Below are 11,481 nucleotides of genomic sequence, written 5' to 3'. Positions count from 1 at the left end.
GTGTTTATTTATTTGTGTGTGTGAGAGAGAGACAGAGTGCAAGTGGAGGAGGGACAGAGAGAGAGGGAGACACAGAATCTGAATCAGGCTCTAGGTTCTGAGCTGTCAGTATAGACCCTGATGTGGTGCTCGATCCCATGAACCTTGAAATCATGATTTGAGCCAAAGTTGGATGCTTAGCTTACCAAGCTACTCAGGTATGCCTATCTTGAGTTAATTTTTGTATATGGTGTGAGGATTAGTTTGAGGCTTTGTTTTGATTTTTTGTTTTTGTTTTGTCCTTGGTGTTGTATGATAATTATTCTAACACCATTTGCTGATAATCAAATTGAGTTCTTCTTGTATCTTTGTGAAAAAACAAATGGACATTTTATATGGATCCGTTTCTGAAATCTGTCCTATACATCTCTGTGCCTACTCCTTGATTAATGTATATTTATAATATTTTTTAACTATAGTTTGATTTCTCTAACATAATTCTTCCTTATCAAAAACTGCTTTGGCTATACCTTTGCCTATATATATATATATATATATATATATATATATATATATATATATAAAATCAGCCTATATCTACAAAAAAATCTGCTCTAATCTTAATAGCTATTGCAGAAGATCTTTAGAAAACTGTGGGTATAATGAACAATTTTCCTATGTTGAATCTACCAGTCTATAAATATGATATCTCTTTTACATTTATTTAGGGCGTCTTTCATTTTTTTAAACTTGATTTCTTTATTTTGTGAAAGTAACAGAGCATGCACATGAGAAGGGAAAGAGGAAAGGGAGAGAGAGAATCCCAAGGATTTTTCTCCACGTGTAGAGTTGGCTCCTAGAGGGGCTTGATAGTCCTACTGGCTCAGTGGTGTGGCTCTGCCTGGCTCATGTCTCTGGAAGACTCTGAGGCCATAGTCTTATCTCTCAGAGCTTCCCAGCCTGCCTGGTTCAGTTAGCCAGGCAGCCCCAAATGAGCTCAGATTGATGATGCCTCCATCAACACCATTCCGTGGAAAGCTGAACAAAAAGAGTGAGAACTCACTATAGTCATTCTCATCGAAATTGAGGTCCAGAACGTTATCTGCCCCAGGGAACATAAGCGTGAGGGACAGCAGCTTCCCCTGGGTCACACTCCTTCAACTACCAGCACCGAGGACCTCAGCATGGGAGAGCTTTCCTGAGGCCTCACGGTCCAGGAACTGTTTCCCCAGCTTACTGGGACATCCAGGGCTCGCAGGTCCTGAGGGGGATGGCCAGTGTCTTGGGTCGCATGGGGCAAATGGTCCCCAAGGCCTACTAGGATTTCAATGGCATGACTGATGCCAGCCCTGGGAGCCGAGGGCAGGGACCTGTGTGGGCCAGGATGGCACCTCGGGCATAGCTCATGGCCGAGAGTGTTGAGTTGCCAAGCATGGGAGCTTGCCTAGCCTTGCGGGGAACCCCAGCTTGAGCCAGATGGGATTCCTGGATGAGCGCCTTCCCTCGCTGGTGTATGTGGAGTGGCCCATGGCTCGGGGTGGTGGGCCAAGGCATAAGTCTGGTTTGCAGCACGTGCCACCTTGGGAATAAACCCCGGTCCACACACAAGTCGGCAAGCAATGCCTGTGCTTTGGGCCCAGGGTGGAAGTCAAGATGCTGTGCTGACCATTGGACTGGACGGTAAAGGCACGGTCTGCAGAGGACTGCACCCTGGGTGATTCCATAGGCCTGCTCAGATCTAGTGTCTCATGGTATTCCCAGGTCAGTTGTGGGTTCCTGGGAAGGCTCAGGCCTCCTCTCAGGGGGTGAAGCATGTCTACCAGGGCTGGCCTCAGGGTGCACAGATTAGCCACTGTGGTCCCACTCCTGTGTGCACTCCTGGCCCTGGGGCTCCCAAGGAAGGGCACCCAGCGGCGGTGTTCATGCCTTTCAATGGGCCCTGGACGAAGAACTTATTGCCAGCCAGTCCTGCCATGGAGACCTTGTCTCTGTGGTCACAGAGCTGGGGAGGTGAAAGAGTTACTCTACAAGGTTCTGTCTATTGGACTTGACACAGTTGTTCCATGTCTGTTCTGGTGGGTTGGAGACTCCTCTGTGGTGGCCTCGCAGCCGGGTGGGGGCCTGAGAGCTACAAGGCCAGGCACAGTGCCATGGCAGCACATGGAGTTGGGAAGGGGTTGGCCTCCCTTTGTGACAGAGACGTCTTCTCTCACTGTGCCCTTGGCCTGTGGGGCTGCAGCCCTTGTGCTCACTGTGAGGGCCACACTGGTGTTCCTGGACCATGGGAAGGGGACATGTTGCCTGCAGCGGGCCGCATCCTTGCAAAGGCCAAAGCCTGTCTGCGGATGCCCACGCTGCAGCATCCTGTGGCCAACAGGGGAGTCTGTTGGGCAGAGGGTGCCAGAGGGTAATTCCATGCGGGCAGGAACACGCTCCCATGGACCGGGCAGCCCAGGGGATGCTCATTCCCTTGGAGGCCAGGGCCCTGGCACCCATTGGTTCTGGCCTTACCGACACGCTGGGCTAGAACACGGCTGTGGTTCAGTCGGGATTGTCACTGGTGTTTGGTGGGGGCAAGGCCCATGCCGCTCAGGTCATTCTGGCAAAGTGGAGAGGAGTGGGCACCTGTTGTCGTGTGGCCACCTCGGAGGGCTCTGCGTTGGCCTCTGCCCCATAGCCTGGAGGCCAGGGCGGCCAGCCTCCCTGCGGGCAGTTTTTGGGTTTTCCTTTGACCCCTGAGTTTCCATCCAGTGCTGGCGTCCAAGTTGCCAGGGTGGCCAGCTGTGGGAGTGGATGGGTGTCTGGGCCGGTGGGCGCTTCTTGGCCAGAGTGGCTTTGGGAGAGGGAAACCCTGCCCAACATTAGTGTCCCAGAATTGTCCAAGGAGGCTCCGTGGTGTGCAAGACCACCGGTCCTGTGCTGTTGCGTGGCGGGACTCCAGGGCCAGGATCTGCGCACCAGGTATGTCCGTGGAGGGCCCCAGGCCTGCACGGCGGAGCAGCCACACACACCCCTAGCCCAACCTCCCAGCACACACTGACCCTCCACACACAAGAAGAGGCACACACTCCTGCTCCTACAGTCCCCTGTGCCTGCAGCTTCTTGCCTATTCGCAGACAGCCCCAAGGGGCCGTGGGACAGGACAGGCAGAGAGGCACAAGGCTTGGTCATGGATTCCTTCTGCACTGTGTGGCGAGTGGAGGCCCTGGGTACCTTGCTCACTCCCACGGATGATTGTTCCCCTTTTCTCAGGTGCAGTGGACATGTCAGGCTTGCCATCGGCCAAGAGAAAAAGGCCTTCCTGGCCCCCGAGTGCCTGTGGTTGGCGGGACCACCAGAAGAAGTGTGCCCCACTATGGGCACCTTGCCGACAGGAGTGACCAGACGGTAAGCCTTCCCCAGTGTAAGCTTGTACCGTGGGCTTTAGGCTTTCACGGGCCTGCCCAAGAGGCCACCAGTGAAGGTTGCCAGCAGGGTGTGTGGGGTTTTGATGCCAGAGGGGCCTGCCCGTTCCTCTGGCTTAGTGGCATGGCTCTGCATGACCCGGACTGCGGGTGGACTCTGAGTCCCTCGGCTTGTCCCACTGAGCTACTCGGCCCACATGGGTCGGCTGTGCAGGTGGCCCCAAATGTGCTCGGATCGATGATGACTCCCTCAACAGCATTCCTTGGAAAGCTGAACAAAATGAGTGAGAACTCCCTACCGTCTTTCTCATCGAAACTGAGGTCCAGCACGTTGTCTGCCCCAGGGAAGGTAAGCGTCAGGAACAGCAGGCTTCCCCTTGGTCACACTCCTTCAAGCACCAGCACCCATGGCCTCTGCCTAGGAGAGCCTCGCAGGGGACTCATGGTCAGGGAGGCATTTACCACCTGAGCAAGGTTTCCAAGGCACAGAGGTCCTGAGGGCAATGACTGGTGTCTGGGGTCAGTGGGGCCTCTGCTCCCCAAGGCCTCGGACTCAAAGGCATGTCTGTGGCACCAGAACGGGGAGTCAAGGGCTGGAGACTGGGCCAGAACAGACCCTGGGGCATAAGCTCATGGAAGTGTGGGTTGAGAGGCCAAGCATGTCAAGCTTACCTGGTCCAAGGGTGGGGGCGTGGAGCCCCAGCCTGAGGCAACGGTGATCCCTGGATGAGTCCTTTCTCTCACTGACATATATGGAGTGGGCTCCTGGCTTGGGCTGGTGGGCTAAGGCAGGAAGCCAGGCTGTGACACCTGCCAGCTTGGCATCCTTGGCCCTACCTGGCGACAAACAAGGCAGCAAGCAGTGCCAGCACTCCGTGCCCAGGGCGGAATACAAATTGCTGTGCTGGCCATTTGCCTGGATGGTAATGGTACAGTCCAGAGAGGGCTGCACCCTGGGAGACCGCACGGGCCTGCCCAGCTCAGGTGTCTTGTTGAGTTCCCAGGTCATTCATGGTTTCCGCAGAGACGTCAGTCCTCCTATTGCAGAGGGCAACACGTGGCTCCCAGGGCCAGATTCAAAGTGCACAGGTGTGGCATGGCGTTCCCCTTCCTGCGGGCAATCCTGGCCCCTGGGTTCCCAAGGAAGGGCACCCATTGGTGGTGTTCCTTGGGCCTTTCAGTGGGGTCCTGGCCAAAGAAGCTACCCCGGCTGGGTGTGCCACGGAGACCTTGTCTGCTTGGCACAGAGCTGGTGAGGCGAAAGTGATACTCTGGGATATTCTGTCCCTTATTTGGCACAGTGTGTCTCACATCCTCTCGGGTGGGCCGCAGACCCCTCTGTGGTGGCCTGGCAGCCAGGCACTGGCCTGCTAGCTCTGAAGCCAGGCGCTTTGCCTCAGCCCCATGGGCCGCTTGGCAGTCGTCCGCCTCCCTTTGGGAAGGAGATGTGTTCTTCTCTCAGTGTGTCCCTAGCCTGCAGAGCTGCAGCCTAGGGCTCTTTGTGAGGGCCACGCAGGTGTTTCTGGGCTGTGGGAAGGGGCCACATCGCCTGCAGAGGGCCACATCCTTCCAAAGGCCAAAGCCCATGGGAGGCTGCCCTTCCTGGAGTATCCTTCTGCTGATGGGGGCATCCATTGGATGGAGGGCGCTGGAGGGACTTTCCATGCAGGTGGGGACACACTCCCGCGGACCAGGCAGCCCAGGGAATGCTCGTTCCCATGTGGGCCGGGGCCTGGGTGCCCACTGGCCCTGGCCTCACCAATACCTTGGGCAAGAAAGTGCCTGTGGTTCGGTCGGGTTTGGCACCTGATTTGGTGGGGGCTAGGCCCGTGTAGCCTAGACGCTGAGGGCATTCTGGCAGAGTGGAGAGGAGCGGGAAGCTCTTGTCGTGTGGCCACCTCAGGGGGCTCTGTGTTGGCTTCGGCCCTGTAGCCTGTGGGCCAGGGCAGCCAGCTTCCCTGTGGGCGGTTTTTCCATCCCGTGCTGGCGTCCATGGTCCACATTGACAGGGTGGCTAGTGGCGGAAGAGGATGCGTGTCTGGACTGGTGGGTGCTGCTTGGCCAGAGTGGCTTTGGGAGAGGGAAACCCTGCCCAATATTAGTGGCCCAGAGGTGTCCAACATGGCTCCCTGGAGTGCAAGGCCACCGGTCCTGTGCCGTTGCCTGGCGGGACACTGGGACTAGGATCTGTGCACCACAGGTGCTCTTGCAAGGCCCCAGGCCCTCACGGTAGAGCGGCCACACATGCCCCCTAGCCGAAACCCCCAGCACACACTGACACTCCATGCACAGGAAGAGGCACACACTCCTGCTCTTACAGTCCCCTGTGCCTGTGGCTTCTTGCCCATCCGTGGGCAGCCCCAAAGGACCAAAGGACAGGACAGGCAGAGAGGCACAATGCTTGGTCATGGATTCATTCCATCCTGTGTGGTGAGGGGAGCCCCTGGGTACTTTGCTCACTCCCACGGGTGATTGTTCCTCTTTTCTCAGGTGCATTGGACAGGCCACGCTCGCCGTTGGTCGAGAGAAGGCCTCCCTGGCCCCCAAGTGCCTGTGATTGGCGGGACCACTGGAAAAGGTGTGCCCTGCTATGAGCATCTTACTGACAGGAGCACCCAGACGGTAAGCTATCTCCAGTGTCAGCTGTGCTGCTGGCTTTAGACTTTGGGAACTTGTCGAAGAGACCGCTAATGAAGGTTGTCCCCAGGGCGTGTGGGGTTTTGATCCCAGAGAGGCCTGATCATTCCTCTGGCTCAGTGTCAAGGCTCTGCACAGCCCGGGCAGTGGGCAGACCCTGAGTTCTTCGGCACACCAGGGTCAGCTGTGCAGGTGGCCCCGAATGTGCTCGGATCGATGATGACTCCCTCAACAGCATTCCTTGGAAAGCTGAACAAAATGAGTGAGAACTCCCTACCGTCTTTCTCATCAAAACTGAGGTCCAGCACGTTGTCTGCCCCAGGGAAGGTAAGCATCAGGGACAGCAGGCTTCCCCTTGGTCACACTCCTTCAAGCACCAGCACCCATGGCCTCCGCCTGGGAGAGCCTTGCTGGGGGCTCATGGTCAGGGAGGCATGTACCACCTAAGCAGGGTTTCCAAGGCATGCAGGTCCTGAGGGCAATGGCCGGCGACTGGGGTCACTGGGACAGCTGGTCCCCAAGGCGTTGGACTTGAAAGGCGTGTCTGTGGCACCGGCCCAGGGTGTCGAGGGCTGGGTCCTGTGTGGGCCAGGATGGCCCCACGGCATAGCTCGTGGCAGTGTGTGTTGAGAGGCCAAACATGGCAAGTTTGGCAGGCTGTGGGGAGCGCGGGAGCCCCAGCCCGAGGCAGCAGCAATCCCTGGAGGAGTCCTTCTCTCACTGATGTACGTGGAGCGGCCCCTGGCTTGGGCTTCTGGGCCAAGGCAAGAGGCCAGGCTGTGGCACCTACCAGGTTGGAAACATCAGCCCTGCCAGGTGCCACACAAGGCAGCAAGCAGTGCCAGTGCTTCAGGCCCAGGGTGGAAGTCAGGATGCCGTGCCGGCCGAAGGCCTGGACGGTAATGGCACGGTCCAAAGGGGACCACGCCCTGGGGGAGTGCCCGGGCCTGCTCAGCCCTGGTGTCTTGTTGCGTTCCCAGGTCAGTCATGGGTTACGTGGAGGCCTGCAGCCTCCTCTTGTGGATGGCAAAGCGTAGCTCCCAGGGCCAGCTTCAGGGTGCACTGGTGTGACACGGTGGTCTCCGTCCTGAGGGCCCTCCTGGCCGCTGGGCTCCGGAGGAAGGGCGCCCAGTGGTGATGTTCCTCAAGGATTTCAGCGGGGCCCTGGCCAAAGAAGCTACTCTGGCTGGGCCTGCCACGGAGACCTTGTCTCCTTGGCACCTTGCTGGAAAGGCAAAAGTGATACTCTTTGATGGTCTCTCCCTTGGAGTCGGGCACAGTGTGTCTCAAGTCCTCTTGGGTGGGCCGCAGATTCCTCTGTGGTGGCCTGGCAGCCGGGCAGGCATGAGAGTTCTGAGGCCAGTTGTAGTACCTTGGCCCCATGGGCCACTTGGAAAAGGTCAGCCTCCCCTTGGGAACGAGATGTGTTCTCCTCTCAGTGTGCCCCTGGGCTGTGGGGCTGCAGCCTAGCGCTCTTTGTGAGGGCCATGATGGTGTTCCTGGGCCGTGGGAAGGGGCCACCTGCAGAGGGCCACAGCCTTGCAAAGGCCAAAGCCTATGGGCAGCTGCCCTCCCTAGAGCATCCTGCCACTGACAGGAGCCTGTGTTGGGCGGAGGGCACCAGAGGGACTTTCTGTGCAATCACGAAACACTCCCCTGGACTGGGCAGCCCATGGGATGCTATTTCCCTTGTGCCTGGGACCCTGGCGCACACTGGACCTGGCCTCGCCGACACCCCGGGCAAGAAAGTGCCTGTGGTTTGGTCAGGATTGGCACCGGATTCAGTGGGGACAAGACCGGTGTAGCCTAGCCACTCAGGGCATACTGGCAGAGTGAAGAGAAGCGGGCAGCTGTTGTTGTGTGGCCGTCTTGGAGGGCTCTGAGTTGGCTTCTGCCCTGTAGCCTGAGGACCAGGGCGGCCAGACTCCCTGCGGGTTGTTGTTGGGTTTTCCTTTGACTCCTGAGTTTCCATCCCGTCCTGGCGTCCACGGTCCATGTTGACAGGGTGGCTAGTGGTGGGAGAGGATGCATGTCTGGGCCAGAGGGCTCTGCTTGGCCAGAGTGGCTTTGGGAGAGGGAAAACCTGCCAACGTTAGTGGCCCAGAGGCGTCCAACATGGCTCTCTGGTGTGCAAGGCCACTGGGCCTGTGCCATTGCTTGGCAGGACGCCGGGGCCAGGATCTGCACACCAGGCATGCATGCCCTTGCAGGGACTCGGGCCTCCCAGTTCAGCAGCCCCATACACCCCCTAGCCCAGCCTCCCAGCACACACGACCCTCCATGCACACGAAGAGGCACATGCTCCTGCTCCCACAGTGCCCTGTGCCCGTGGCTTGTTGCCCGTCCGCAGGCAGCCCCAAGGGGCCGAGGGACAGGACAGGCAGACAGACTCAAGGCATAGTCACAGATTACTTCTGACCTGTGTGGTGAGCGGAGCCCCTGGATACCTTGCTCACACGCACGGGCGATTGCTCTCCTTTTCTCAGGTGCAGTGGACACACCAGGCTCACCATTGGCCGAGAGAAGAAGGCCTCCCTAATCCCCGAGTGCCTGTGGTTGGCAGGACTGCCAGAAGAGGTGTTGCCCGCAACGGGCACCTTGCTGACTGGAGCGAGAAGATGGTAAGCCATCTCCGTGTCAGTTGTGCTGCTGGCTTTAGGCTTTCGCAAGCCTGTCCAAAAGGCCACTAAGGAAGGTTGCTGGCAGGACGTGTGGGGTTTTGAACCCAGAAGGGCCTGTCCTTTAATGGCTCTGCACGTCCTAGGCCACGGGCAGACCCTGAGTCCTTCAGCTTGTCCCGCTGAGCCATCCGGCCCACAAGGGTCGGCTGTGCAGGTGGCCCCGAATGTGCTCGGATTGATGATGACTCCCTCAACAGCATTCCTTGGAAAGCTGAACAAAATGAGTGAGAACTCTCTACCGTCTTTCTCATCGAAACTGAGGTCCAGCACGTTGTCTCCCCTAGGGAAGGTAAGCGTCAGGGACAGCAGGCTTCCCCTTGGTCACACTCCTTCAAGCACCAGCACCCACGGCCTCTGCCTAGGAGAGCCTCATGGGGGACTCATGGTCAGGGAAGCATTTACAACCTAAGCAGGATTTCCAAGGCATGCAGATCCTGAGGGGAATGGCCGGCGACTGGGGTCACTGGAGCAGCTGGTCCCCAAGGCGTTGGACTTGAAAGGCATGTCTGTGGCACCAGCCTGGGGTGTCGAGGGCTGGGACCTGTGTGGGCCAGGACGGCCCCACGGGCATAAGCTCGTGGCAGTGTGTGTTGAGAGGCCAAGCATGGCAAGCTTGCCTGGCCCGTGGGTGGGTGTGCAGAGGCCCAGCCCGAGGCAGCAGTAATCCCTGGACGAGCCCTTTCTTTCCCTGACATTTGTGGAGCAGGCACCTACTCGGGCTGGTGGGCTAAAGCAGGAAGCCAGGCTGCGGTACCTGCCAGCATGGCATCCTCGCCCCTACCAGGTGACAAACAAGGTGGCAAACAGTGCCAGCACTTTGTGCCCAGGGCGGAATACAAGTTTCTGTGCTGGCCATTTGCCTGGATGGTAATGGCACAGTCCAGAGAGGGCTGTGCCCTGGGAGACCTCAATAGCCTGCTCAGCTCAAGTGTGTCATAGCGTTCCCAGGTCTTCCATGGGTTCTGCAGAGACCTCAGGCCTCCTCTTGACGACGGCAAAGTGTGGCTCCCAGGGCTGGCTTCAGGGTGCACGGGTGTGGCACGGCGGTCCCCCTCTTGAGGGCCCTCCTGGCTTCTTGACTCCTGAGGAAGGGTACCCAGTGGTTGTGTTCCTCAGGGCTTTCAGCAGGGCTCTGGCCAAAGAAGCTACCCCGGCCAGAGACCTTGTCTCCTTGGCACGGTACTGGAGAGGTGAAAGTGATATTCTCAGTCTCACTTGGACTCAGGCACAGTGTGTCTTACGTCCTCTCTGGTGGACTGCAGACTACTCTGCGATGGCCTTGTGGTCAGGCACGAGCCTGCGAGGTCTGAGGGCAAGCCCAGTACCTCGGCCCCATGGGCTACTTGGAAGACATCTGCTTCCCTGTGGGAAGGAGTTGTATTCTCCTCTCATTGTGAGCCTTTCCTGTGGGGCTACAGCCTAGCGCTCTCTGTGAGGGCCACGCAGGTGTTCCTGGCCTGTCGGAATGGGCCACGTCGCCTACAGAGGGCCACATCCTTGCAAAGGCCAAAGCCTGGGGGCAGCTGCCCTCCCTGGAGCATCCTGACACTGATGGGGGTGTCCGTTGGGAGAAGGGCGACGAAGGGACTTTCTGTGAAAACAGGAACACACTCCTGAGGACGGGAAGCCCAGGGGATGCTCGTTCCATTGCGGCCCAGGGCGCTGGTGCCCACCGGCCCTGGACTTACTGACACCATGGGCAAGAAAGCACCCATGGTTCAGTCGGGTTTGGCACCATATTTGGTGGAGGTTAGGACCATGTAGCCTAGCCATTCAGGGCATTCTGGTAGAGTGGAGAAGAAATACACCTGTTGTCGTGTGGTTGGCTCGGAGGGCTCAGCTTTGGCTTCAGCGCTGTAGCTGCAGGCCAGGGTGGCCAGCCTAACTGTGGGTGGTTGTTAGGTTTTCCTTGGACCCCTGAGTTTCCATTCTGTGCTGGGGTCCAAAGTCCACGTTGACAGGGTGGCCAGTGGCAGAAGAGGATGCATGTCCGGGCCAAGGGCATTGCTTGGCCAGAGTGGCTTTGGGAGAGGGAAACCATAACCAACATTAGTGGCCCAGAGGCATCCAACGTGGCTCCCTGGTGTGCAGACCACCAGTCCTATGCCATTGTGTGGTGGGATGCCAGGGCCAGGATCTGCACACCAGGTCGGCTCTTGGGGGCCACAGGCCCAAACGGCGGAGCGACAACACATGCCTCCTAAACCAACCTCCCAGTGCACTCAGACACTCCATGCACATGAAGAGATACAAGCTCGTGCTCCTCCAGTCCCCTGAACCCAAAGCTTCTTGGCTATCTGCAGGCTGCCCCAAGGGACTGAGGGAAATAACAGGCAGAGAGGCGCAAGTCTTGGTAATGGATTCCTTCTGCCCTGTGTGTAGACTGGAACCCCTGGGTAACTTGCCCATGCCCACGGGTGATTGCTGCACTTTTCTCAGGTGCAGTCGACATGCCAAGCTCGCCACCGGCTGAGAGAAGAAAGCGAACTTGGCCCCCGACTGCCCGTGGATAGCGTATCCACCGGAAGAAGTGTGCCCCACTATATACAATTTCACGAAAGGAGCACCCAGACGGTAGGACGTCTAAAGTGTCAGCTGAGCTACTGGCATTAGGCTTTCCAAAACACGCCTGAGAGGCAGCTAATGAAGGTGGCCGAAAGGGAAAGTAGGATTTGCAACTCAGGGGGGCCTGTCCGTTGCTCTGGCTCAGTGGCGTGGCTCTGCACGGCCCGGGCACCGGGAGGACCCTGAGTCCCTCGGCTTGCCCCGCGGAGCCACCC

General features: G+C 58.1%; 1 long non-coding RNA gene and 4 other non-coding genes across 5 annotated transcripts in view; all 5 read left to right on the top strand.

Moving 5' to 3' along the window:
• The first annotated feature begins 978 nt into the window (after positions 1-978).
• Positions 979-1,071, top strand: LOC125910544 (small nucleolar RNA SNORD116). The gene has a single exon (XR_007454044.1). It is a non-coding gene; the product is annotated as a small nucleolar RNA SNORD116 (small nucleolar RNA).
• A 2,026-nt stretch (positions 1,072-3,097) lies between these two features.
• The window catches only part of LOC125910207 (uncharacterized), a 41,117-nt gene continuing 32,733 nt past the window's right edge, over positions 3,098-11,481 (top strand). The window contains exons 1-2 of the long non-coding RNA XR_007453892.1: positions 3,098-3,322; positions 8,598-8,641. This is a non-coding gene — a long non-coding RNA (uncharacterized LOC125910207). The remainder of the gene's footprint in view (positions 3,323-8,597; positions 8,642-11,481) is intronic.
• LOC125910540 (small nucleolar RNA SNORD116) lies at positions 3,616-3,708 on the top strand. The gene has a single exon (XR_007454041.1). It is a non-coding gene; the product is annotated as a small nucleolar RNA SNORD116 (small nucleolar RNA).
• Positions 6,231-6,323, top strand: LOC125910542 (small nucleolar RNA SNORD116). Its single transcript, XR_007454042.1, has one exon. It is a non-coding gene; the product is annotated as a small nucleolar RNA SNORD116 (small nucleolar RNA).
• Positions 8,874-8,966, top strand: LOC125910543 (small nucleolar RNA SNORD116). Its single transcript, XR_007454043.1, has one exon. It is a non-coding gene; the product is annotated as a small nucleolar RNA SNORD116 (small nucleolar RNA).

The sequence above is a fragment of the Panthera uncia genome (genome assembly GCF_023721935.1).
Source record: "Panthera uncia isolate 11264 chromosome B3 unlocalized genomic scaffold, Puncia_PCG_1.0 HiC_scaffold_1, whole genome shotgun sequence".
Lineage (NCBI taxonomy): Eukaryota > Metazoa > Chordata > Mammalia > Carnivora > Felidae > Panthera > Panthera uncia.
The sequence above is the reverse complement of the archived record's forward strand: the minus strand, read 5'-3'. Positions and strand labels throughout refer to the sequence as shown.